At 52.2% G+C, this 23,278-nt stretch overlaps 1 protein-coding gene across 1 annotated transcript in view; it reads left to right on the forward strand.

Annotated features, from left to right (window-relative positions):
- WDR25 (WD repeat domain 25) overlaps positions 1-23,278 on the forward strand; it is a 249,990-nt gene that overhangs the window by 180,931 nt on the left and 45,781 nt on the right. The gene's annotated exons all lie outside the window — the stretch shown is intronic.

Here is a 23,278-nt window from a genome sequence, read left to right on the forward strand (position 1 = left end):
ATGCTGGGTTGCTCGACCCGGGATATTCACTTTGGCGCTTTCACACTGCACCTCGACCCGGAAACAACCTGGTAATAACCCGGGTTATTTTGGCGATGTGACGGGGTAATACTGATCAGTAGTTTCTTGCCTGGAGGCTGGATACAGTTTATGTAGATAACATGGAAAACGTTGGAGTAATGATGGGTGAGATGTGTACTTATAAACCGGAGTGCAAGAATTCATTATTCTTAATCATTCAGTCCAGCTTATTAGGGGTTAATATCACAGCAGCTGCCTCGCTCCTGGTTGCGCTGAAGACGCCGGACATAGACCCGAGTCCTGTGCATATCCCCCCCATCAAGCAGGGGCCCTAGCACCTTTCTTCCCATCACCAGGATTTCCTCAGAAGATGTGCTTAAAGTGGTCTTAGAAAGGTGGTGGAACTCACACACACACACTCGCACCAAGGTAGTAAAGGGATTGCGCACATCGCAAAAAAGGGGCATGGTCACACAATAGTATCCACAGTTCAAATTATGCTGCACAGTAGCGCAGTCTTATTCACATTACACTACATAGTAGTGTCCCTTATTCATGTTATGACACACATTAGTGCCCCCTATACATAATGCCCACAGTAGTAGCACCCCAAGTACACATAATGCCCACAGTAATAGTGCCCCTTATACACATAATGCCCACAGTAGTAGTGCCCCTTATACACATAATGCCCACAGTAGTAGTGCCCCTTATACACATAATGCCCACAGTAGTAGTGCCCCTTATACACATAATGCCCACAGTAGTAGTGCCCCTTATGCAATGCCCACTGTAGTGGTAGTGCCGCTTATGTAAAGCGCATAGTTGTGGTGCCCTTTATGTCCCCAGGAGTTATGCCCCTTATGTAGTGTCCCCAGTGGTAATGCCCCGTGTAGTATTGCCCCCAGTAGCAATGCCCCTGTGTAATATTGCCACCTGTAGTAGTGTCCCCAGTAGTATTGCTCCCAGTGGCAAATGCCCCCGTAGTTATGCTTTCATGTAGTATTGCCCCCAGTAGTTATGCCTCCAGTACTAATGCCCCCATAGTTATGCCTCCATGTAGTATTGCCCCAGTAGTAATTCCCCCTGTAGTAGCGCCACTTACACACAAATAAAAAACACACAATACTGACCTTAAGCCCCACTCCAGGTGCCGACCGCCACCATCCTTCTGGCTGCCCGCTCCTCGGAACTATGGGAGAGACGTCTCTCCCATTCTGCACACCGCCAGAGCTCAGGCGTAAACTTCTGCCTCCGGCTGGTAACATTCTCAGCGGCGCACGGCATCTCCCTGCGACTCCAGCCAGACATTCTGGGATAGGTAGGCCAATGGAACTGATGGAACGCAGTTCCAGCTCACCTTAACCCCTGCTCAGGGGGGGTGTATTTATTGAGACACGTCTTTCCCAACGTTATTTCTATGTGTTCATCTTTATCAACATAAATTGTATCTAACCTTCTGGACAGAAACTGGCTTGCTGGATACGGGATGTTTCCGTAGTGTGGAATATTATATATACTATAATGGAATATCCCGGGGATGGGACCTAAGGCTACACGCTATGAGCGATATTCAGATGATATATCACGCCCATTCTCCTTTCTAAAATGATCCCTGTCATCATGCCCATAGTAATCGGGTTTAGCTGTGTATACGGTTGGATGCCTCCCTACGGTAGCAAGCTGAAATGACTATACCACGCCCCCAATGGGCAGAAACAGGACGGATGTGAAAGGGGGTGAAAAGAATTGAATACTGCTCTATGCATCTATCCTGCACATCATACACATATTCCATATGTAAAAGAATTGTGTGCATGAAACACAGTGGGGTATATTTACTAAGGTCCCGATTTTGACCGAGATGCCGTTTTTTCTTCAAAGTGTCATCTCGGTAATTTACTAAGCAAAAATCTCGGCAGTGATGAGGGCATTCGTAATATTTTGGAAGTCCTAGGAAAAAATCACGAATCAATACACCATCGGTCAAATACGCCTGCAATTTGCTAGAAATCGGTCATTTACTAAAAAGTGCAAAACACAAACACTGCCGACAATAGCCAAACACTGCCGTGATAAAATACAAATCGTGAAAAAGTGCTAAAAAAAAACAGACCTGCTTTTTTATCCCGTGTTTGTATAGGCATGCACGGATCCATGAGATCCGTGCATGTTTTTCAGTGGGAATGGGTGGGAAATGTTATATTTTTTCAACAAAAAAAAATGCGTGGGGTCCCCCCTCCTAAACCAAACCAGCCTCGGGCTCTTTGAGCCGACCCTGGTTGCAAAAATATGGGTAAAAAATTTACATGGGTTCCCCCATATTTAAGCAACCAGCACCGGGCTCTGCGCCTGGTCCTGGTTCCAAAAATACGGGGGACAAAAAGCGTAGGGGTCCCCCGTATTTTTGAAACCAGCACCGGGCTCCACTAGCTGGACAGATAATGCCACAGCCGGGGGTCACTTTTATACAGTGCCTTGCGGCCGTGGCATCAAATATCCAACTAGTCACCCCTGGCCGGGGTACCCTGGGGGAGTGGGGACCCCTTCAATCAAGGGGTCCCCCCCCAGCCACCCAAGGGCCAGGGGTGAAGCCCGAGGCTGTCCCCCCCATCCAATGGGCTGCGGATGGGGGGCTGATAGCCTTTGTTGAAAGTAATGAATATTGTTTTTAGTAGCAGTACTACAAGTCCCAGCAAGCCTCCCCCGCAAGCTGGTACTTGGAGAACCACAAGTACCAGCATGCGGCGGAAAACCGGGCCCGCTGGTACCTGTAGTACTACTACTAAAAAAATACCCCAATAAAGACATTACACACACACCTTGAAAGTATAACTTTAATGCATACATACACACCACCATATACACATACTTACCTTATGTTCACACGAGGGTCGGTCCTCTTCTCCAGTAGAATCCATGGTGTACCTGTTGAAAAAATCCTACTCACCAAATCCAGTGTAGAGGGCTCCTCGGATACTCCATTTGTAATCCAAGTACTTGTAAAAATAAAAAAACGGGACACCCGACCACGAACTGAAAGGGGACCCATGTTTTCACATGGGACCCCTTTCCCCGAATGCAAGAAACCCCCTCTGACTGATGTCTAAGTGGGTTTCTTCAGCCAATCAGGGAGCGCCACGTTGAGGCACCCTCCTGATTGGCTGTGTGCTCCTGTACTGTCTGACAGGCGCGGCACACGGCAGTGTTACAATGTAGCGCCTATGCACTCCATTGTAACCAATGGTGGGAACTTTGTGGTCAGCGGTGAGGTCACTTTCGGTCAACCGCTGACTACAAAGTTCCCAACATTGGTTACAATGGAGCGCATAGGCGCTACATTGTAACACTGCCGTGTGCCGCCTGTCAGTCAGTACAGGAGCACACAGCCGATCAGGAGGGTGCCAAACGTGGCGCTCCCTGATTGGCTGATGGAACCTTCTTGGACTTAAGTCAGAGGGGGTTCCTGGCATTCGGGGAAAGGGGACCCATGTGAAAACATGGGTCCCCTTTCAGTGCGAGGTCGGGTATCCGTTTTTTTATTTTTACAAGTACGTGGATTACAAAAGGATTTACCGAGGAGCCTAAGACACTGGATTATGTGAGTATAATTTTTTCTACAGGTACACCATGGATTCTACTGGAGAAGAGGACGACCTGCGTGGGAACATAAGGTAAGTATGTGTATATGAAGGTGTGGATGGATGTATTAAAGTTATACTTTCAAGGTGTGTGTGTGTTGTCTTTATTGGGGTATTTTTTTAGTAGTAGTACTACAGGTACCAGCGGGCCCATTTTTCCGCCGCATGCTGGTACTTGTGGTTCTCCAAGTACCAGCTTGCGGGGGAGGCTTGCTGGGCCTTGTAGTACTGCTACTAAAAACAATATCATTCACTTTGAACAAAGGCTATCAGCCCCCCATCCGCAGCCCATTGGATGGGGGGGACAGCCTCGGGCTTCACCCCTGGCCCTTGGGTGGCTGGGGGGGGGACCCCTTGATTGAAGGGGTCCCCACTCCCCCAGGGTACCACGGCCAGGGGTGACTAGTTGGATATTTGATGCCACGGCCGCAAGGCACTGTATAAAAGTGACCCCCGGCTGTGGCATTATCTGTCCAGCTAGTGGAGCCCGGTGCTGGTTTCAAAAATACGGGGGACCCCTACTCTTTTTGTCCCCCGTATTTTTGGAACCAGGACCAGGCGCAGAGCCCGATGCTGGTTGTTTAAATATGGGGGAACCCCTGTTCATTTTTTCCCCATATTTCTGCAACCAGGATCGGCTCAAAGAGCCCGAGGCTGGTTTGCCTTAGGAGGGGGGACCCCACGCAATTTATTTTTTACATTTAAACATTTTTTATTTTTTTTTAACAAGGTGCACAATGAAGCCCAGCACGGATCTCTCAGATCCGGCCGAGATTCATTGTATTAAAGTCGGCAGTGTTTTACAAGTCACTCACGTAAAACACTGCCAAAAAAAACGAATGACATCGACATCGGAAAACCTGAAAATGCAGAATACGGCAGCTTAGTAAATTAGTCGTAATCAATTCAAAAAGTTGCATATTTACACTTTCGATGTCATTCGTGATTGAACTTTGACCTCAAACGGGAAAATACGAATCTTAGTAAATTTACCCCAGTGTGTACACACTGCCGTCAGAAACAACGTGTCAGTAACTCGTCCTGCTCAGAAAAATCCGTGTTTCTCCAGCAGGGTCCACAGCTTATCCACAGGATAACATTGGGATATGATGAAGCGACAGCGGATTTACACCAATCGGTCAAAGCTTTTCAGCCTCCCAGCATGCAACGGGGCCGTCCATATATCCCTGCCTCCTGGCTCAGGCAAATCAGTTTTTTGTTTGGTGCGGCCGGAGCCGGACCATGGTCAGAGGGCTGCTGGTTTTTAGCAGCCATAAGCTTTCTTATTTTATTTTTATAGTCTTACTATTTTTTCTTGAGTGATCTTTCTAAAAAGCATCTTATACGTACCTTAGAAAGAGTCGCTCCAACAACTCTTTACCGGGTCGCAACAATGCTTACCCACGAATACAGTGCTGTTTTGGCGGGCGTCTGTGTCGGAAACACTAGCATGTCCAGCAGACGTTACCAGGCTGTGGCCGGAGCACAGGGAGAAGGTAAGGCATTGGTTCCGCTTAGAAGGGGAATACGGACACAGCCGCACTGTTTTGGGAGGAGACTACCAGTCGCTGACACGGCTGCCACCCCGGGTGTACCAGCGCTAGGCCTTAGGGATCAGAGGCTCCAGGAATAGTATGAGGCTGCGATCCCTAGGGTTGATGTCAGCGGTGGGGAGTCAGACGCTCTCCTGGTCGCCCTTCTTCCCCGGTTCATGACCAATTTCCACCGAGTCTCCCGCTATGAACTGTTTTCCCGCTTTCGTCTTAGATGCTGTATATGAAGGGGACCCAGTCGCTGCATAGGCGGCTGTGTGACTGGTGCGTCTGTGTTCACTATAGGTTCATGGAGCGGCGGTGTACACTAGTAGCATCTGGATTCACTCAGCATTCGCAAACTTATTGATCGTTCCTGGAAGCGAGGTGAGTCTCCCTGTATCCCACTCTGAGTATGGGTTATACAGCACTAAGTCTCTATCTACCTTTTGAGTACGAATAGTTAGATAAGTGCCTATTGCATATGAGTCTGTATACATTTACTGTGGTTTCTTTCGCTATGCATCTGAATACGGTAGATCTGTTTAAACATGATTCAGTAATATGTTCTCCTACATACTTGAAATGTAGTTGATGATGTGCTCATATTACTTATTATACTAATGTATAATATGTGACTGACTGCTAGTGTGATTGCTGACTTTACTATACTGTCAGGTTTTGTTCTATTCCGATCCTCAATGCTGGTGCATGGGTAGGGTTGGCTTGTATGTCTCTTTAAAAAGCTTACAGTGATTACAGTCAACAAATTGTGTAGTACTGTGGAAGTGTTGATTATTTATCATGCCTAAGAGCGGCAAAGGTGAGGAAGATACACTCACAGCAGCACCAACACTCATCATGTTTGTCTTGCAAAGCTGTGTTATCCTCTCAGGATCTGGTTCAGGATGGTTGGTGTGCAAATTATTTTAGCTTTCACCAGGGTCTCTTGAAAAATACAAGGCAGATTCAGGTGCAGATTTATCCACCTTGGGCTATGTTTGCACAGACATTATCCAGTATAGTTGGACGGATAATTCCAACTCCTGTACCAGGGATGGGTTACACAATTAACCCATACATGCAGCTTCCCACCTGCGGTTTATCACTTCCAGCAGCAGCCTCTAAAGAAACAGGCTGATAAGCCAGTGGTAAGTAAATCTTCATCCTCACAGGCTACACATGTTTCAGATAAGGATTCATCGAAGGATGAAAGCTCAATAAACTCTGCTTCGGCATACAAAGAGGAGGAAGATGGTCTCAGCTCAGTGGATATAGCATCATCACACTGGATACGCTGCCTGGAAAGACGCTGCCTGTAACCCAGTACACTCCTCATTATAAGGAATGCCGGGAGGTCCTCATACTGGATACACTGCCTGGAAAGATGCTGCCTGTAACCCAGTACACGCCTCATTATAAGGAATGCCGGGAGATCCTCATACTGGATACACTGCCTGTAACCCAGTACACGCCTCATTTATAAGGAATGCCGGGAGATCCTCATACTGGATACACTGCCTGTAACCCAGTACACGCCTCATTATAAGGAATGCCGGGAGGTCCTCATACTGGATACGCTGCCTGTAACCCAGTACACGCCTCATTATAAGGAATGCCGGGAGATCCTCATACTGGATACGCTGCCTGTAACCCAGTACACGCCTCATTATAAGGAATGCCGGGAGATCGTCATACTGGATACGCTGCCTGTAACCCAGTACACGCCTCATTATAAGGAATGCCGGGAGATCCTCATACTGGATACACTGCCTGTAACCCAGTACACGCCTCATTATAAGGAATGCCGGGAGATCCTCATACTGGATACGCTGCCTGTAACCCAGTACACTCCTCATTATAAGGAATGCCGGGTGATCCTCATACTGGATACACTGCCTGTAACCCAGTACACGCCTCATTATAAGGAATGCCGGGAGATTGTCATACTGGATACACTGCCTGTAACCCAGTACACTCCTCATTATAAGGAATGCCGGGTGATCCTCATACTGGATACACTGCCTGTAACCCAGTACACGCCTCATTATAAGGAATGCCGGAAGATCATCATACTGGATACACTGCCTGTAACCCAGTACACGCCTCATTATAAGGAATGCTGGGAGATCGTCATACTGGATACACTGCCTGTAACCCAGTACACGCCTCATTATAAGGAATGCCGGGAGATCCTCATACTGGATACACTGCCTGTAACCCAGTACACGCCTCATTATAAGGAATGCCGGGAGATCCTCATACTGGATACACTGCCTGTAACCCAGTACACTCCTCATTATAAGGAATGCCGGGAGATCCTCATACTGGATACACTGCCTGTAACCCAGTACACGCCTCATTATAAGGAATGCCGGGAGATCCTCATACTGGATACGCTGCCTGTAACCCAGTACACGCCTCATTATAAGGAATGCCGGGAGATCCTCATACTGGATACACTGCCTGTAACCCAGTACACGCCTCATTATAAGGAATGCCGGGAGATCCTCATACTGGATACACTGCCTGTAACCCAGTACACTCCTCATTATAAGGAATGCCGGGAGATCCTCATACTGGATACACTGCCTGTAACCCAGTACACGCCTCATTATAAGGAATGCCGGGAGATCCTCATACTGGATACGCTGCCTGTAACCCAGTACACTCCTCATTATAAGGAATGCCGGGAGATCCTCATACCGGATACGCTGCCTGTAACCCAGTACACGCCTCATTATAAGGAATGCCGGGAGATCCTCATACCGGATACGCTGCCTGTAACCCAGTACACGCCTCATTATAAGGAATGCCGGGAGATCCTCATACCGGATACACAGCCTGTAACCCAGTACACGCCTCATTATAAGGAATGCCGGGAGATCCTCATACTGGATACACTGCCTGTAACCCAGTACACTCCTCATTATAAGGAATGCCGGGAGATCCTCATACCGGATACACTGCCTGTAACCCAGTACACGCCTCATTATAAGGAATGCCGGGAGATCCTCATACCGGATACACTGCCTGTAACCCAGTACACTCCTCATTATAAGGAATGCCGGGAGATCCTCATACCGGATACGCTGCCTGTAACCCAGTACACGCCTCATTATAAGGAATGCCGGGAGATCCTCATACTGGATACACTGCCTGTAACCCAGTACACGCCTCATTATAAGGAATGCCGGGAGATCGTCATACTGGATACACTGCCTGTAACCCAGTACACGCCTCATTATAAGGAATGCCGGGTGATCCTCATACTGGATACACTGCCTGTAACCCAGTACACGCCTCATTATAAGGAATGCCGGGAGATCCTCATACTGGATACGCTGCCTGTAACCCAGTACACGCCTCATTATAAGGAATGCCGGGAGATCCTCATACTGGATACACTGCCTGTAACCCAGTACACTCCTCATTATAAGGAATGCCGGGAGATCCTCATACTGGATACACTGCCTGTAACCCAGTACACGCCTCATTATAAGGAATGCCGGGAGATCCTCATACTGGATACACTGCCTGTAACCCAGTACACGCCTCATTATAAGGAATGCCGGGAGATCCTCATACTGGATACACTGCCTGTAACCCAGTACACGCCTCATTATAAGGAATGCCGGGAGATCCTCATACTGGATACACTGCCTGTAACCCAGTACACGCCTCATTATAAGGAATGCCGGGAGATCGTCATACTGGATACGCTGCCTGGAAAGACGCTGCCTGTAACCCAGTACACGCCTCATTATAAGGAATGCTTGGAGATCATCATACTGGATACGCTGCCTGGAAAGACGCTTCCTGTAACCCAGTACACGCCTCATTATAAGGAATGCTTGGAGATCATCATACTGGATTCATTGCATACAGGTTTCACCTGTCTCCTATTAAATATTGTCTTACAATGAGACCTCCGGGGATATAATTGTAAGGAGGGGTGTAGGTAGGCTGCGTGTATTGGGTCAGGTAAGGATGTAATTCAAGCCTATGTGTCATCCAGAGCACTACAGTTATCTCTAATTACACCCAAAGGAAATACATGTTTGCAGGATCCTTCCGTTGCTGGAAAGGTCACCAGGAATTGGAGGTGCTTCAGGTTTGCCAGATTATTTCATTTACATGTTTATGCGTGTGCCTTATATAATGTGCAAAAGGGAGACCCCCCCAAAAAATAACTTTGATAACTTTATTTACAAATTGAAAGTTTTTATTGTTACTTAACTTTAAACTAAATCGCATTTGTGTTGCTTTAAATAGGGTTAGTGGTACTGTGAAAAAAACTGATATTCTAGGGCAGTGTTTCAAAAAAGTATGAGAATTTATGGAGTAACATAAGCTCACTGGAGTTCTCTCAGGCGGAGTAACCTTGGCCTGCCAACGAACTCAGGCAGAGTATCCTTAGCCTGTCAATGATCTCTCTCAGGCAGAGTAACCTTAGACTGCTAACGATCTCTATCAGATAGAGTAACCTTAGCTTGCCAACGAACTCTCTCAGACGGAGTAACCTTAGCCTGCCAATGATCTCTCTCAGACGGAGTAAACTTGGCCTGCCAACGATCTTTCGGAGATGGAGTAACCTTAGCCTGCCAACGATCTCTATCAGATGGAGTAACCTTAGCCTGCTAACGATCTCTCTCAGGCGGAGTAGCCTTAGCCTGCCAATGATCTCTTTCAGGCGGAGTAGCCTTAGCGTGCCAATGATCTCTCTCAGACGGAGTAACCTTAGCCTGCCAACGATCTCTCTACCTTAGCCTGTCAACGATCTCTCAGGCAGAGTAAGCTTGGCCTGCCAACGATCTCTCTCAGATGGAGTAACTTTAGCCTGCCAACGATCTCTCAGACAGAGTAACCTTGGCCTGCCAACGATCTCTCTGACGGAGCAACCTTCGCCTCCCAACGATCTCAGATGGAGTAACCTTAGCCTGCCAATGATCTCTCTCAGATGGAGTAACCTTAGCCTGCCAACGATCTCTCTCAGACGGAGTAACCTTAGCCTGCCAATGATCTCTCGGAGATGGAGTAACCTTAGCCTCCCAACGATCTCTCTCAGACGGAGTAACCTTAGCCTGCCAATGATCTCTCTAAAGCAGAGTAACCATAGCCTGCCAACGATCTCTCTCAGGCGGAGTAACCTTAGCCTGCCAACGATCTCTCTCAGGCGTAGTATCCTTAGCCTCCCAACGATCTCTCTCAGACGGAGTAACCTTAGCCTGCCAATGATCTCTCTAAAGCAGAGTAACCATAGCCTGCCAATGATCTCTCTCAGATGGAGTAACCTTAGCCTGCCAACGATCTCTCTCAGGCGGAGTAACCTTGGCCTGCCAACGATCTCAAGCAGAGTATCCTTAGCCTGTCAACGATCTCTCTCAGGCGGAGTAACCTTAGCCTGCCAACAATCTTTCAGAGATGGAGTAACCTTAGCCTCCCAACAATCTATCTCAGACGGAGTAACCTTAGCCTGCGAACGATCTTTCGGAGATGGAGTAACCATAGCCTGCCAATGATCTCAGACGGAGTAACCGTAGCCTTCGAGCGATCTTTCGGAGGAGTATCCTTAGCCTGCCAACGATCTCTCTCAGGCAGAGTAACCTTAGCCTGCCAACGATCTCTCGGAGATGGAGTAACCTTAGCCTGCCAACGATCTCTCTCAGGCGGAGTAACCTTAGCCTGCCTACGATCTCTCTCAGGCGGAGTAACCTTAGCCTGCCTATGATCTCTCTCAGGCGGAGTAACCTTAGCCTGCCAACGATCTCTCTCAGGCGGAGTAACCTTAGCCTGCCAACGATCTCTCTCAGGCGGAGTAACCTTAGCCTGCTCTCTCAGGCAGAGTAACCTTAGCCTGCCAACGATCTCTCTCAGGCGGAGTAACCTTAGCCTGCCTACGATCTCTCTCAGGCGGAGTAACCTTAGCCTGCCTATGATCTCTCTCAGGCGGAGTAACCTTAGCCTGCCAACGATCTCTCTCAGGCGGAGTAACCTTAGCCTGCCAACGATCTCTCTCAGGCGGAGTAACCTTAGCCTGCTCTCTCAGGCAGAGTAACCTTAGCCTGCCAACGATCTCTCTCAGGCGGAGTAACCTTAGCCTGCCAACGATCTCTCTCGGGCGGAGTAGCCTTAGCCTGCCAACGATCTCTCTCGGGCGGAGTAGCCTTAGCCTGCCAACGATCTCTCTCAGGCGGAGTAGCCTTAGCTTGCCAACGATCCCTCTCAGGCAGAGTAACCTTAGCCTGCCAATGATCTCTCTCAGGCAGAGTAACCTTAGTCTGCCAACGATCTCTCTCAGGTGGGGAACCTTAGCCTGCCAACAATCTCTCTCAGGTGGAATAACCAAAGCCTGCCAACGATCTCTCTCAGGCAGAGTAACCTTAGCCTGCCAATGATCTCTCTCAGGTGGAGTAACCTTAGCCTGCCAACGATCTCTCTCAGGCGGAGTAACCTTAGCCTGCCAAAGATCTCTCTCAGGCGGAGTATCCTTAGCCTGCCAACGATCTCTCTCAGGCAGAGTAACCTTAGCCTGCCAACGATCTCTCTCAGGCAGAGTAACCTTAGCCTGCCAACGATCTCTCTCAGGCGGAGTAACCTTAGCCTGCCAACGATCTCTCTCAGGCAGAGTAACCTTAGCCTGCCAACGATCTCTCTCAGGCGGAGTAACCTTAGCCTGCCAACGATCTCTCTCAGGCAGAGTATCCTTAGCCTGCCAACGATCTCTCTCAGGTGGGAAACCTTAGCCTGCCAACGATCTCTCTCAGGTGGAGTAACCAAAGCCTGCCAACGATCTCTCTCAGGCGGAGTAACCTTAGCCTGCCAACGATCTCTCTCAGGTGGAGTAACCAAAGCCTGCCAACGATCTCTCTCAGGTGGAGTAACCTTAGCCTGCCAACGATCTTTCAGAGATGGAGTAACCTTAGCCTGCCAATGATCTCTCTCAGGTGGAGTAACCAAAGCCTGCCAACGATCTCTCTCAGGCGGAGTAGCCTTAGCCTGCCAACGATCTCTCTCAGGCAGAGTAGTCTTAGCCTGCCAACGATCTCTCTCAGGCGGAGTAACCTTAGCCTGCCAACGATCTCTCTCAGGCGGAGTAACCTTAGCCTGCCAACGATCTCTCTCAGGCGGAGTAACCTTAGCCTGCCAACGATCTCTCTCAGGTGGAGTAACCTTAGCCTGCCAACGATCTCTCTCAGGCGGAGTAACCTTAGCCTGCCAACGATCTCTCTCAGGCGGAGTAACCTTAGCCTGCCAACGATCTCTCTCAGGCGGAGTAACCTTAGCCTGCCAACGATCTCTCTCAGGTGGAGTAACCAAAGCCTGCCAACGATCTCTCAGGTGGAGTAACCTTAGCCTGCCAACGATCTTTCAGAGATGGAGTAACCTTAGCCTGCCAATGATCTCTCTCAGGTGGAGTAACCAAAGCCTGCCAACGATCTCTCTCAGGCGGAGTAGCCTTAGCCTGCCAACGATCTCTCTCAGGCAGAGTAGTCTTAGCCTGCCAACGATCTCTCTCAGGCGGAGTAACCTTAGCCTGCCAACGATCTCTCTCAGGCGGAGTAACCTTAGCCTGCCAACGATCTCTCTCAGGCGGAGTAACCTTAGCCTGCCAACGATATCTCTCAGGCGGAGTAACCTTAGCCTGCCAACGATCTCTCTCAGGTGGAGTAACCTTAGCCTGCCAACAATCTCTCTCAGGTGGAATAACCAAAGCCTGCCAACGATCTCAGGTGGAGTAACCTTAGCCTGCCATTGATCTCTCTCAGGTGGAGTAACCAAAGCCTGCCAACGATCTCTCTCAGGCGGAGTAACCTTAGCCTGCCAACAATCTTTCAGAGATGGAGTAACCTTAGCCTCCCAACAATCTATCTCAGACGGAGTAACCTTAGCCTGCGAACGATCTTTCGGAGATGGAGTAACCATAGCCTGCCAATGATCTCAGACGGAGTAACCGTAGCCTTCGAGCGATCTTTCGGAGGAGTATCCTTAGCCTGCCAACGATCTCTCTCAGGCAGAGTAACCTTAGCCTGCCAACGATCTCTCGGAGATGGAGTAACCTTAGCCTGCCAACGATCTCTCTCAGGCGGAGTAACCTTAGCCTGCCTACGATCTCTCTCAGGCGGAGTAACCTTAGCCTGCCTATGATCTCTCTCAGGCGGAGTAACCTTAGCCTGCCAACGATCTCTCTCAGGCGGAGTAACCTTAGCCTGCCAACGATCTCTCTCAGGCGGAGTAACCTTAGCCTGCTCTCTCAGGCAGAGTAACCTTAGCCTGCCAACGATCTCTCTCAGGCGGAGTAACCTTAGCCTGCCTACGATCTCTCTCAGGCGGAGTAACCTTAGCCTGCCTATGATCTCTCTCAGGCGGAGTAACCTTAGCCTGCCAACGATCTCTCTCAGGCGGAGTAACCTTAGCCTGCCAACGATCTCTCTCAGGCGGAGTAACCTTAGCCTGCTCTCTCAGGCAGAGTAACCTTAGCCTGCCAACGATCTCTCTCAGGCGGAGTAACCTTAGCCTGCCAACGATCTCTCTCGGGCGGAGTAGCCTTAGCCTGCCAACGATCTCTCTCGGGCGGAGTAGCCTTAGCCTGCCAACGATCTCTCTCAGGCGGAGTAGCCTTAGCTTGCCAACGATCCCTCTCAGGCAGAGTAACCTTAGCCTGCCAACGATCTCTCTCAGGCAGAGTAACCTTAGTCTGCCAACGATCTCTCTCAGGTGGGGAACCTTAGCCTGCCAACAATCTCTCTCAGGTGGAATAACCAAAGCCTGCCAACGATCTCTCTCAGGCAGAGTAACCTTAGCCTGCCAATGATCTCTCTCAGGTGGAGTAACCTTAGCCTGCCAACGATCTCTCTCAGGCGGAGTAACCTTAGCCTGCCAACGATCTCTCTCAGGCGGAGTATCCTTAGCCTGCCAACGATCTCTCTCAGGCAGAGTAACCTTAGCCTGCCAACGATCTCTCTCAGGCAGAGTAACCTTAGCCTGCCAACGATCTCTCTCAGGCGGAGTAACCTTAGCCTGCCAATGATCTCTCTCAGGCAGAGTAACCTTAGCCTGCCAACGATCTCTCTCAGGCGGAGTAACCTTAGCCTGCCAACGATCTCTCTCAGGCAGAGTATCCTTAGCCTGCCAACGATCTCTCTCAGGTGGGAAACCTTAGCCTGCCAACGATCTCTCTCAGGTGGAGTAACCAAAGCCTGCCAACGATCTCTCTCAGGCGGAGTAACCTTAGCCTGCCAACGATCTCTCTCAGGTGGAGTAACCTTAGCCTGCCAACGATCTCTCTCAGGCGGAGTAACCAAAGCCTGCCAACGATCTCTCTCAGATGGAGTAGCCTTAGCCTGCCAACGATCTCTCTCAGGCGGAGTACCCTTAGCCTGCCAACGATCTCTATCAGACGGAGTAACCTTAGCCTGCCGACGATCTCTCTCAGGCGGAGTAGCCTTAGTTTGCCAATGATCTCTCTCAGGCGGAGTAGCCTTAGCCTGCCAACGATCTCAGATGGAGTAACCTTAGCCTGCCAATGATCTCTCTCAAGCGGAGCAACCTTAGCCTGCCAACAATCTCAGACGGAGTAACCTTAGCCTGCCGACTATCTTTATCAGACGGAGTAACCTTAGCCTGCCGACTATCTCTATCAGACGGAGTAACCTTAGCCTGCCGACGATCTCTATCAGACGGAGTAACCTTAGCCTGCCGACGATCTCTATCAGACGGAGTAACCTTAGCCTGCCGACGATCTCTCTTAGGCGGAGTAACCTTAGCCTGCCAATGATCTTTCAGAGATGGCGTAGCCGAAGTTCACCAAATCTCTCTCTTGGATTGACTAACCTTAGCTCACCAACAGTTTCACTCAAAAGAACTAACCTACTGTAAGCGTACTAACGTTCTCTCTCAGTTGTTACATGTGCCCCAAGATCTGTAATGTGGTAGAATGCAGACCCAACATGGTAACATCATTATTTTGTAAATGCACCAAGTGACAGTACCATTATAATTTACCTAAACCTTTGTGCTGGGGTGTTATACATTTGCAGTAACGGGCATTGGTGAATGACCACCACAGGCACAGCTATTATCTGTTAGGGCAGAGTATGCATTCATTTAATAATTGTCCAGTGCTGGAAATGAGCAGCAGGAGTAAATGTTACTTTGGATAGGGCAGCACCCCAGCAATCGCTCCCATCGTGGGGGGATTGAGCGTAGGGTCCACAGTAAATTGCAGCCACGTTAAGTGTAGGTGGAAGTAAGGTCGGCCAATTTGGTAGAAGAGAATAATCATTTAACTGATGTTAGTGTATGTTTAATTACACATTTCCTGGTGACTGCCCTAACGGTGCTTTTCTGTATCCGGGCCTCCCATTTCCGGAACCTTTGCCGTATGATAAACTGCCATACTAGCTTTCCACCCATTTATTGGTGTGGATTACTGATTCTGGTGAGACAACCAGGGTTGAAGGCCTGGGTGGGAGCCCCACAATGCCACTGGTGAGGGACTTTACAATTCATATTTTGTATCTTGCCCAGAGATTACAATTTCCTATATATTTGGCTACATCTGTGACTCTGTGCCTGGCCGTAATGCTGGGTGGAGTCACAGCGGTGGGCGGAGTCAGCAAGTCTCTGCTCCTGCTGCCTGTCCATCTCTCTCTCTCCCCTCCCCCCACCCATCAGCAGCTCTGACTCCCCGGCTGCGGCACCGGGCCAACAACAACGGCTGATGCCGCCCCCGGCATACACATTAGGAGGGACGGGTGGCGCAGGAGAAGGCTTTCATAGCCCTCCCTGCCCCGCGTACACAGACCCGCCGCCTCCTCCGCACACATCCAGCTGTCCGCTCTCCTGCTGTGACAGGAGGCGAGTGCTGCAGTGACGTCATCTCCTGCAGCACTCGCCTCCTGTCACAGAGAAGAGCCGCCACACACACTCCAGTCTCCGGGGGCTGCCAGCATCTACAGGCAAGCTGGAAACACCCCCGGAGAGAGAGAGAACATTCCCGCGAGGCCACGCCCCTTTTACATTAGTCCACGCCCCCTTTCATCCACCGCGCAGCACGAGCAGGGGGGGAATGTGTGTAATAGTAGCACAGAGTGCCTCTGAACACTGTACTGTTTACCAGCCTGCAGCAGCCGCCCACAGCCCCAACGGTGAGTCCCTCCGGCCATCCTAACCACTGATTCTATGTGTGGTCCCCACTTTACACAAGTCTCCTCTTCTGGTGCCCTCCCCCTCCACTACTTTCCCCCTCTCTTCATCAGCTTCCTCACTGGGGACCCTCCCTGCCGACCCGCGTCTCTATATCCCCTCCCTACCGCCCCGCGTCTCTATCCCCTCCCAGCCGCCCCGCCTCTCTGTATCTACATGCTGCCCCGCGTCTCTGTATCCCCTCCCTAACACCCTGCATCTCTGTATCCCCTCCCTACCGCCCCACATCTCTCTATCCCCTCCCTACCGCCCCGCGTCTCTGTATCTCCTCCCTACCGCCCGCGTCTGTCTGTATCCCCTCCCTACCGCCCCGCGTCTCTCTATCCCCTCCCTACCGCCCATGTCTTTCTATCCCCTCCCTACCACCCCGCGTCTTTCTATCCCCTCCCTACCGCCCCGCGTCTTTCTATCCCCTCCCTACCGCCCCGCGTCTTTCTATCCCCTCCCTACTGCCCCGCGTCTCTATATCCCCTCCCTACCGCCCCGCGTCTCTGTATCTACCTGCTGCCCCGCGTCTCTGTATCCCCTCCCTAACACCCTGCATCTCTGTATCCCCTCCCTACCGCCCCACGTCTCTCTATCCCCTCCCTACCGCCCCGCGTCTCTCTATCCCCTCCCTACCGCCCCGCGTCTCTGTATCTCCTCCCTACCGCCCGCGTCTGTCTGTATCCCCTCCTCCCTACGCCTCTGTATCCCCACCCTACCACCCCGCGTCTAACCCCTCCCTACCGCCCGCGTCTCTATCCCCTCCCTACCGCCCACGTCTCTATCCCCTCCCTGCCACCCTGCGTCTCTCTATCCCCTCCCTACCGCCCTGCGTCTCTCTATCCCCTCCCTACCGCCCCGCCTCTCTGTATCCTCTACCTGCTGCCCCGCGTCTCTGTATCCCCTCCCCAACACCCTGCATCTCTGTATCCCCTCCCTACCGCCCACGTCTCTCTATCCCCTCCCTGCGACTCTATCCCCTCCCAGCCGCCCCGCCTCTCTGTATCCTCTACCTGCTGCCCCGCGTCTCTGTATCCCCTCCCTAACACCCTGCATCTCTGTATCCCCTCCCTACCGCCCCGCGTCTCTATTCCCTCCCTACCGCCCTGCGTCTCTCTATCCCCTCCCTACCGTCCCACGTCTCTGTATCCCCTCCTCCCTACGCCTCTGTATCCCCACCCTACCACCCCGCTTCTCTCTATCCCCTCCCTACTGCCCTGCGTCTCTCTATCCCCTCCCTGCCGCCCTGCGTCTCTCTATCCCCTCCCTACCGCCCTGCGTCTGTGTGCCCTCCCTACCGCCCTGTGTCTCTGTATCCTCTCCCTAACACCCTGCATCTCTGTATCCCCTCCCTACCGCCCCACGTCTCTCTATCCCCTCCCTACCGCCCCGCGTCTCTCTATCCCCTCCCTACCGCCCCGCGTCTCTGTATCTCCTCCCTACCGCCCGCGTCTGTCTGTATCCCCTCCTCCCTACGCCTCTGTATCCCCACCCTACCACCCCGCGTCTCTCTAACCCCTCCCTACCGCCCGCTTCTCTCTATCCCCTCCCTACCGCCCACGTCTCTATCCCCTCCCTGCCACCCTGCGTCTCTCTATCCCCTCCCTACCGCCCCGCGTCTCTCTATCCCCTCCCTACCGCCCTGCATCTCTCTATCCCCTCCCTACCGCCCTGCGTGTCTCTATCCCCTCCCTACCGCCCCCGTCTCTCTATCCCCTCCCTACCGCCCACGTCTCTCTATCCCCTCCCTGCCACCCTGCGTCTCTCTATCCCCTCCCTACCGCCCTGCGTCTCTCTATCCCCTCCCTACCGCCCCGCCTCTCTGTATCCTCTACCTGCTGCCCCGCGTCTCTGTATCCCCTCCCCAACACCCTGCATCTCTGTATCCCCTCCCTACCGCCCACGTCTCTCTATCCCCTCCCTGCGACTCTCTATCCCCTCCCAGCCGCCCCGCCTCTCTGTATCCTCTACCTGCTGCCCCGCGTCTCTGTATCCCCTCCCTAACACCCTGCATCTCTGTATCCCCTCCCTACCGCCCCGCATCTCTATTCCCTCCCTACCGCCCTGCGTCTCTCTATCCCCTCCCTACCGTCCCACGTCTCTGTATCCCCTCCTCCCTACGCCTCTGTATCCCCACCCTACCACCCCGCTTCTCTCTATCCCCTCCCTACTGCCCTGCGTCTCTCTATCCCCTCCCTGCCGCCCTGCGTCTCTCTATCCCCTCCCTACCGCCCTGCGTCTGTGTGCCCTCCCTACCGCCCTGTGTCTCTGTATCCCCTCCCTACCGCCCTGCGTCTCTGTATCCCCTCCCTACCGCTCTGCGTCTCTGTATCCCCTCCCTACCGCCCTGCGTCTCTGTATCCCCTCCCTACCGCTCTGCGTCTCTGTATCCCCTCCCTACCGCCCTGTGTCTCTGTATCCCCTCCCTACCGCTCTGCGTCTCTGTATCCCCTCCCTACCGCTCTGCGTCTCTGTATAACCTCCCTACCGCTCTGCGTTTCTGTATCCCCTCCCTACCGCCCTGCGTCTGTGTGCCCTCCCTACCGCCCTGTGTCTCTGTATCCCCTCCCTACCGCCCTGCGTCTCTGTATCCCCTCCCTACCGCTCTGCGTCTCTGTATCCCCTCCCTACCGCCCTGCGTCTCTGTATCCCCTCCCTACCGCTCTGCGTCTCTCTTTCCCCTCCCTACCGCCCTGTGTCTCTGTATCCCCTCCCTACCGCTCTGCGTCTCTGTATCCCCTCCCTACCGCTCTGCGTCTCTGTATAACCTCCCTACCGCTCTGCGTTTCTGTATCCCCTCCCTACGGCCCTGCGTTTCTGTATCCCCTCCCTACGGCCCTGCGTCTCTGTATCCCCTCCCTACCGCCCTGCGTCTCTGTATCCCCTCCCTACCGCCCTGCGTCTCTGTATCCCCTCCCTACTGCCCTGCGTCTCTCTAACCCCTCCCTGCCGCCCTGCGTCTCTCTATCCCCTCCCTACCGCCCTGCGTCTGTGTGCCCTCCCTACCGCCCTGTGTCTCTGTATCCCCTCCCTACCGCCCTGCGTCTCTGTATCCCCTCCCTACCGCTCTGCGTCTCTGTATACCCTCCCTACCGCCCTGCGTCTCTGTATCCCCTCCCTACCGCTCTGCGTTTCTGTATCCCCTCCCTACCGCCCTGTGTCTCTGTATCTCCTCCCTACCGCTCTGCGTCTCTGTATCCCCTCCCTACCGCTCTGCGTCTCTGTATCACCTCCCTACCGCTCTGCGTTTCTGTATCCCCTCCCTACGGCCCTGCGTTTCTGTATCCCCTCCCTACGGCCCTGCGTCTCTGTATCCCCTCCCTATCGCTCTGCATCTCTGTATCCCCTCCCTACCGCCCTGTGTCTCTGTATCCCCTCCCTACCGCTCTGCGTCTCTCTTTCCCCTCCCTACGGCCCTGCGTCTCTGTATCCCCTCCCTACCGCTCTGCGTCTCTGTATCCCCTCCCTATGGCCCTGCGTCTCTGTATCCCCTCCCTACCGCTCTGCGTCTCTGTATCCCCTCCCTACCGCCCTGCGTCTCTGTATCCCCTCCCTACCGCTCTGCGTCTCTGTATCCCCTCCCTACCGCTCTGCGTCTCTGTATCACCTCCCTACGGCCCTGCGTCTCTGTATCACCTCCCTACGGCCCTATGCGCAGGGATTGATTAGGAGGTGCTAGGCTGTGTGTATTGCAGTGTTCGGCACTATGCGCAGGGATTGTTTAGGTGGTGCTAGGCCGTGTGTATTGAAGTGTTCTGCACTATGCGCAGGGATTGTTTAGGCGGTGCTAGGCCGTGTGTATTGCAGTGTTCGGCACTATGCCGCAGGGATTGTTTAGGAGGTGCTAGGCTGTGTGTATTGCAGTGTTCGGCACTATGCCGCAGGGATTGTTTAGGTGGTGCTAGGCTGTGTGTATTGCAGTGTTCGGCACTATGCTGCAGGGATTGTTTAGGAGGTGCTAGGCCGTGTGTATTGCAGTGTTCGGCACTATGCTGCAGGGATTGTTTAGGTGGTGCTAGGCTGTGTGTATTGCAGTGTTCGGCACTATGCCGCAGGGATTGTTTAGGAGGTGCTAGGCTGTGTGTATTGCAGTGTTCGGCACTATGCGCAGGGATTGTTTAGGAGGTGCTAGGCTGTGTGTATTGCAGTGTTCGGCACTATGCTGCAGGGATTGTTTAGGAGGTGCTAGGCCGTGTGTATTGCAGTGTTCGGCACTATGCCGCAGGGATTGTTTAGGAGGTGCTAGGCTGTGTGTATTGCAGTGTTCGGCACTATGCGCAGGGATTGTTTAGGAGGTGCTAGGCTGTGTGTATTGCAGTGTTCGGCACTATGCCGCAGGGATTGTTTAGGTGGTGCTAGGCTGTGTGTATTGCAGTATTCGGCACTATGCTGCAGGGATTGTTTAGGAGGTGCTAGGCTGTGTGTATTGCAGTATTCGGCACTATGGGCAGGGATTGTTTAGGAGGTGCTAGGCTGTGTGTATTGCAGTGTTCGGCACTATGCGCAGGGATTGTTTAGGTGGTGCTAGGACGTGTGTATTGCAGTGTTCTGCACTATGCGCAGGGATTGTTTAGGCGGTGCTAGGCCGTGTGTATTGCAGTGTTCGGCACTATGCTGCAGGGATTGTTTAGGAGGTGCTAGGCTGTGTGTATTGCAGTGTTCGGCACTATGCCGCAGGGATTGTTTAGGCGGTGCGAGGCTGTGTGTATTGCAGTGTTCGGCACTATGCGCAGGGATTGTTTAGGCGGTGATAGGCTGTGTGTATTGCAGTGTTAGGCACTATGCCGCAGGGATTGTTTAGGTGGTGCTAGGCTGTGTGTATTGCAGTGTTCGGCACTATGCCGCAGGGATTGTTTAGGCGGTGCGAGGCCGTGTGTATTGCAGTGTTCGGCACTATGCCGCAGGGATTGTTTAGGTGGTGCTAGGCCGTGTGTATTGCAGTGTTCGGCACTATGCCGCAGGGATTGTTTAGGTGGTGCTAGGCTGTGTGTATTGCAGTGTTCGGCACTATGCCGCAGGGATTGTTTAGGTGGTGCAAGGCCGTGTGTATTGCAGTGTTCGGCACTATGCCGCAGGGATTGTTTAGGTGGTGCTAGGCTGTGTGTATTGCAGTATTCGGCACTATGCCGCAGGGATTTTTTAGGTGGTGCTAGGCTGTGTGTATTGCAGTATTCGGCACTATGCGCAGGGATTGTTTAGGTGGTGCTAGGCTGTGTGTATTGCAGTATTCGGCACTATGCGCAGGGATTCTTTAGGTGGTGCTAGGCTGTGTGTATTGCAGTGTTCGGCACTATGCGCAGGGATTGTTTAGGTGGTGCTAGGCCGTGTGTATTGCAGTGTTCGGCACTATGCGCAGGGATTGTTTAGGTGGTGCTAGGCCGTGTGTATTGCAGTGTTCGGCACTATGCCGCAGGGATTGTTTAGGAGGTGCTAGGCTGTGTGTATTGCAGTGTTCGGCACTATGCCGCAGGGATTGTTTAGGTGGTACTAGGCCGTGTGTATTGCAGTGTTCGGCACTATGCCGCAGAGATTGCTCAGACGGTGCTAGGCCGTGTGTATTGCAGTGTTCGGCACTATGCCGCAGGGATTGTTTAGGTGGTGCTAGGCTGTGTGTATTGCAGTGTTCGGCACTATGCCGCAGGGATTGTTTAGGCGGTGCTAGGCCGTGTGTATTGCAGTGTTCGGCACTATGCCGCAGGGATTGTTTAGGTGGTGCTAGGCTGTGTGTATTGCAGTGTTTGGCACTATGCCGCAGGGATTGTTTAGGCGGTGCTAGGCCGTGTGTATTGCAGTTTTCGGCACTATGCGCAGGGATTGTTTAGGTGGTGCTAAACCGTGTGTATTGCAGTATTCGGCACTATGCGTAGGGATTGTTTAGGTGGTGCTAGGCCGTGTGTATTGCAGTGTTCGGCACTATGCCGCAGGGATTGTTTAGGTGGTGATAGGCCGTGTGTATTGCAGTGTTCGGCACTATGCCGCAGGGATTGTTTAGGTGGTGCTAGGCTGTGTGTATTGCAGTATTCGGCACTATGCGCAGGGATTGTTTAGGTGGTGCTAGGCTGTTTGTATTGCAGTGTTCGGCACTATGCTGCAGGGATTGTTTAGGAGGTGCTAGGCCGTGTGTATTGCAGTGTTCGGCACTATGCTGCAGGGATTGTTTAGGTGGTGCTAGGCTGTGTGTATTGCAGTGTTCGGCACTATGCTGCAGGGATTGTTTAGGTGGTGCTAGGCTGTGTGTATTGCAGTGTTCGGCACTATGCTGCAGGGATTGTTTAGGTGGTGCTAGGCTGTGTGTATTGCAGTATTCGGCACTATGCGCAGGGATTGTTTAGGTGGTGCTAGGCTGTGCGTATTGCAGTATTCTGCACTATGCGCAGGGATTGTTTAGGAGGTGCTAGGCTGTGTGTATTGCAGTGTTCTGCACTGTGTGCAGGGATTGTTTAGGTGGTGCTAGGCTGTGTGTATTGCAGTATTCGGCACTATGCGCAGGGATTGTTTAGGTCGTGCTAGGCTGTGTGTATTGCAGTATTCGGCACTATGCGCAGGGATTGTTTAGGTGGTGCTAGGCTGTGTGTATTGAAGTGTTCGGCACTATGCCGCAGGGATTGTTTAGGTGGTGCTAGGCTGTGTGTATTGCAGTGTTCGGCACTATGCCGCAGGGATTGTTTAGGTGGTACTAGGCTGTGTGTATTGAAGTATTCGGCACTATGCCGCAGGGATTGTTTAGGTGGTGCTAGGCCGTTTGTATTGCAGTGTTCGGCACTATGCCGCAGAGATTGCTCAGTCGGTGAAAGGCCGTGTGTATTGCAGTGTTCGGCACTGTGTGCAGGGATTGTTTAGGTGGTGCTAGGCTGTGTGTATTGCAGTGTTCTGCACTATGCGCAGGGATTG

This window comes from Pseudophryne corroboree, chromosome 12 (assembly GCF_028390025.1).
Source record: "Pseudophryne corroboree isolate aPseCor3 chromosome 12, aPseCor3.hap2, whole genome shotgun sequence".
Taxonomy (NCBI): domain Eukaryota; kingdom Metazoa; phylum Chordata; class Amphibia; order Anura; family Myobatrachidae; genus Pseudophryne; species Pseudophryne corroboree.